This window comes from Arachis ipaensis, chromosome B9 (genome assembly GCF_059453495.1).
Source record: "Arachis ipaensis isolate K30076 ecotype BB chromosome B9, ASM5945349v1, whole genome shotgun sequence".
Classification (NCBI taxonomy): Eukaryota; Viridiplantae; Streptophyta; class Magnoliopsida; order Fabales; family Fabaceae; genus Arachis; species Arachis ipaensis.
The window spans coordinates 23,865,869-23,871,566 of NC_142444.1; positions in this window are offsets into that span (position 1 = coordinate 23,865,869).

Genomic DNA, 5,698 nt, shown 5'->3' on the forward strand with positions numbered 1-5,698 from the left:
AGATTGATCATTGCACCACCATCGATCAACACTTTGTTGACAGCAATACCACTCATTGTGGCCTTAATATGTAGTGGTCGAAGATGTGCTTTTTGTGTATCAGTAGGCTTATTAAAACAACCTGCTTTTTCATGATCGCAAACAAAAGTGAATGTATCTTCGTCTTCAAATTCAACCTCATAATCTCCACTGAGATTTCCTTCATAACTCCCCAAAAATTCTGACAAAATAATCGAGACTATGCCAATCATCTCATTATCCCCTCCTCGAAATACTCCTCGTCAAGATCAAAGTTAAAGGCAACATTTTCATTAGGCTTAGCAGTAACAACCTTGACTGTCTTGCCTTTACCTGTCGGTCTAGAAGACTTTTTTCCCTTTGGGACAGACTAACCATCAGATGAAAAATTTACTCTAGTCAAAGTAGAAAGCTTTCCCCCCTTGTTTGCAGAAGTCAAAGGCTTCTTTGTCATAACTCAATAGAACTATCCTACCTCATGCCCTTCCTCGGGGATATGGATATCGACTACGTCCATATCCTCGATGACCCCTTCGAACCTGTCGTTATTGATACTCTCAAAACTCGCGCTCTCAAAAATCTTTACAATTCTTAATGAATTGAACACCAATGACCTGGGAGCGGTGAAATATAGGAGAATAGTTCTCTTGGGAAGTTTGAGAATTTTGACCTTTTTAACGTTGAGGAGGATGCATTTGATGGACTTGCTCTTCTTTGTAATCTATCTCTTTCTTCATCATTTCCTTCTCAAATATTGCTGTAGCTTCAACATCGAAAACAACATTGCACTTTGGACATAAAGACATGTCTCTATCCTTTAACTTTTGGTGAATTAAAAAGTCTAGTAACCCGTCTCCAACACTAGGGTACACCTGTCAGACATTAGCCTCAAAATCTCCCAAAGTTGTATCAAAATCACAAGAAGTGAAACCAGCAATGTTCACCCCAAGGAAATGAGGTTCAGCAAAGTTTGCAGGTGCATCAAATAGATCGACATCAACCTTCATATCCTTTTTTCCTTCATTAAACTTTAACCTCCCTTCCATGATTGTTTCTTGAATAAGATCCCTGAAACCAACACAACTATTAGTCGAATGGCTGGTTTCTTGATGAAACTTTCAGAAAGGTTTTCCTTTTAAATCTTTAGTCAAGGTTAAAGTTTTTCCCTCAGGTAAAACTAATTGTTTATCTTTGAGCAACACAATGAACATTTGTTCTGATTTTGAAAAATCAAAACTATATTTTTTACCACACTTATGTTTTGTTTCACTAACTTTATAAACATTTGAAACTTTTTTCAATGAAGTGCATACATAAGGAGGTCTTTTCTTTAATTCAGCCAAGTCAACTTCAAAATATTTGTTTTTAGAATCTTCACTCGAAGTTTCCATTTCGACATAGGAAATCTTTTCTTTTAGAGCCTTATTCTCACTCTTAAATGCCACTTTTTCTTTTTTAAGTGATTCAACTTGTCTAGCCCTTTCAGCTAGATCAACTAAATCAGGATATAAACATTCAATAATTTTTGACGCATATAAAAATCCAATCCCATGGTCGCTATTTTAGCCACCTCACTTTCAGGAAGTGATACATAACATCTGTTGCGTGCATTTTTTAATCAAATCATAAAGTCATTGATCGACTCACCAACATCGTGTTTAATTGCAACCAAATATGTTATCATAACATTTAACCCCCCTATAAAACTAGACATGAAAAATATTCTCTAAATATGCCCATGTCAGAATCGAATTAGGCTTTAGATTTGAAAATCAAGTGAAAGTATTTTTTATTAAATAGGAGGAAAAATATTTCATTTTTAAATTTTCATCATTTGCCAAATTCTCTAATTCAACCATATATTGAGCAATATGTTCGATAGTAGACTCTCCAACCTCTCCTGCAAACTTAGTGACTATCTTATAATTCTTTACACTTCTTGACACTTCAGATATTTGTACTTCAGCAGGAAAAGTTGACACAAAATAGGGTCGATTAATGAACCCCACATTAATACCTACTCGATTGAGGACATTTTCAACAATACTAGTCATTTGGTATTGATCCCCATACTAGTTAGTGTGGATTCTGTTCAACACATCATCAGCATTTTGATTACGTCAAATCATATGAGGTATAGGTTCTTCTTCATCGAGATTAACATGCAAATTTCCCTTATCAACACCCAAATTATCAGGATCTATCTTAAAATTTTGATGATGAGGTTGCCCTTCATCATAATCAATAATTCGAGTAATTCGTTCGACTTGCCTATCCAAACGCTTATACTTTGTTTCATTATCAGCCATTATTGGATTTAAAATGGTAGTCATTTGTTGAGTTAACAAATTGACTAGGTCATGATGGCTCTCATCAATGTGTTGTCGAAAAGTAGCCATAGACCTCAAATTATTTGATGTCGAACCAACATGATAATCTCGACTGGTTTTAGAGTGAGAAAAACTTGGTTGATCACTAATCACACTTGGCACATTCCCAAATCTAACTTGGGGCGCAAAATTACCCATAGGTGGGGTATAACCTGGAGGAAGACCAAAAGAAATCCAACTTACAGTTACTGGTGGTTGAACTAGAGTTGGAGAAACCTCGAGGACGTGAGTTACGTCCACTACCTCCAGCAGTTGCATTATTAACCGCAACATTCTCACCAAAACTAGAATTTTGAATACTTCCTTCTGCATGGGATGTTAAATTTGCAGAAGTCTGTGTTACAACTACATAAACATTATTATTTGAGAATACTATGTTACTATTCGAAGTTTCTTCAGTCATATTGATAATCCTACCACTTCGAAGTTGCATGCACTAAATCAATACCATATGAAAAATCTTTGACATAATTTCACAAAAAACTATCTCACCAGGTGTGCCAATTTGTTCTGCAAATTTTTAGCAAATCTTAGTTGATTCGATATCTATAATCTGGGGCGAAACCTACTCCTCTTTTGTGAGTACAAATTTTTATATGCACCAAAGACTTCACGTTTGAACAGGTAAAAGAAAGGAAAATACAGAATGTAAATTGAAATTAAATTGCTTGAATATGAAATTACATAAAAGAATGTGTATGACTTCAATTTAAAGAAAATAACAAATGCCCTTAATACAGTCGAAGGACTTTGGAGTGAAAATGATAATGCAGAATTTAAAAGAAGAAAGAAAAGGGCTTTGCAATGGAAAAGTAAACTGCGGGAAGAGAAATTACAAGAAATTTAAAAAAAATGTAAAGATATAAATTGAAAGATATGGATGGAATCCTACAGAAATGAACTTGAAGCAGACTTAGAAATTCGCTGGAATGTGAGTGTGCAAGAGTGTTTTCTGAAGACAGATTCTTCTAATCCCTTCCTTTTTCTAAGCCTTGTTAATTTATAGACCAATCCGACTAATCTTCTATTGCCAAATGTCACTACTTTTGAGAAGTCTGAAAAAATAACCGTTCCCACCAAGTGCAAAGTCAAATAATTGCTTTTGTGCAATATACCATCGATGTTAACATGTTGTCTGCAATCTTATTCTTCGACAAATTATGGCAGATCAAGACCCCTTTCTATCGACACTTATTTTTTGAGATAACATCCTTGCAACGCAGTGGCGGAACTTGAAACAAAATTTTGGGGGGCCAGATAGAAAATAATTGTCAAAATATTTTTGATATGGACCCCATTTAAGATAAGCTCGTCTAATCTCATCTCTTTGGTTTGGGTGATATTGCCAAATTTAAAACCGTTTTTCAAGATCTCGTTCCAAAAAGTTAAGGTTAATGACGCCGAGACGTCGCTTAGGTCACCAATCTTGGCGAGGTTAACAACCCTACTATGGTGACATAGTTTAGATTCACCAATCTTGGCAAGGTTAGCAACCCCACTATGGTGAAAATAGCCATAAACCCATCTTGGTTGACCAAGCCAAGGATGCACCTCTTACTCTCAAAGAGCCTAGAGGAAAATAAGCACACAGCTTATTTCATATTCAAAAATCAATTTCAACTCTATTTCATAAATAAAAGGTACATGAGTTATTTATACTAGTGGGAGAAGGAAAAGTCTTCATAACTTGGACGATGTGGGACTAATTCATAACACAAAAATCACTATCCTAAACAATATGGGACTTGTATTCCCTTATTACAATTAACTAATATAATTGACCTACTAACTCTACTTGCTCCTGCGTCATTCTCCTTGGGTTGAAAGAACTCTTGCGTGAAAAGACTTGTGATAGCAGATGATTTCCTTGATGAATCCACACCAAAAGATCTCCTTGATGAATCCACACCAAAGACCCACACTCACAAATCAGATAAAATTTTACAAGATCCGTGGCAGCAGACGATCGCATTGATGAATCCACACCAAAAAAATTCCATTGGCGAATCCACGCCAAAAACCTGCACCTACAAATCAAATAAAATTCCACTAAAGCAAGGTGAAAGCCACAAGGACCGACCTTGCTCTGATACCAAACTGACGCCGGGACGTCGCTTGGGATACCAATCTTGGCGAGGTTAACAACCCCACTATGGTGACATAGTTTAGATTCACCAATCTTGGCGAGGTTAGTAACCCTACTATGGTGAAAATAGCCATAAACCCACCTTGGTCGGCCAAGCCAAGGATGCACCTCTTACTCTCAAAGAGTCTAGAGGAAAATAAGCACACAGCTTATTTTATATTCAAAAATCAACTTCAACTCTATTTCATAAATAAAAGGTACATGCGTTATTTATACTAGTAGGGGAAGGAAAAGTCTTCATGACTCGGACGATGTGGGACTAAAATATAACACAAAGTTCACTATCCTAAACAATATGGGACTTATATTCCCTTATTACAATTAACTAATATAATTAACCTACTAACTCTACTTGCTCCTGCGTCAGTTAAAGTCATCAGATGTAATTTTTTAAACTTTTGAAAGTTATATCACACTTTCTTCGTGATTCATTAAAGTAGAAGAACTATCTACAGGTGTTGATATTGTAAAAGTTATATGTTCTTCTTAAATATTAGTCTTCCTCTTAAAAAATGTATCAATTCTTTGATTTTTCATTATTATTTTATATAAAAATTTGAATATATATCCTGTAAAATATGTAAAGAAGAAGTTAGAAGGACAAATATTAAAATTTATAATATTTATTGAATTTTTTTTATCAATTTATACAAATACAATAATATTAATACTTATTGAATATTCTATTTTTTTATTATATAAAAAATTAAATTAAATAAATAGTAAAATATAAAATAATATTAAATTAAATAAATAAAAATATCTAATTTTTTATATTTGAACTTAAAGATAGAGAGAGTGTTGTTTATTGAACTTATTAGATACTTTAAGTCATAGTAAAATATTTAAGTCAATTGAACTATTTTTTATCTTCTAAAAAAATACTACTAAGTTTTTTATAAAAAGTTTGGGGGGCCATGGCCCCCCTTGTCTGAACTAAGCTCCGCCACTGCTTACAAGTTTGACCAATAGTATTTTAATACACAAAATTCTTCAACTAACAATTAGCTTACCAAAATTGTAGCCTTAATAGTCACAATACGCAAGTTTGTAAAATGGTTTTAGCGTCATTATTTTTTATTGTCAATTTTTGTTTGAAAAGGTTATCTCGAGATGATGCAATAACAGTCACTTCTTTCGACCT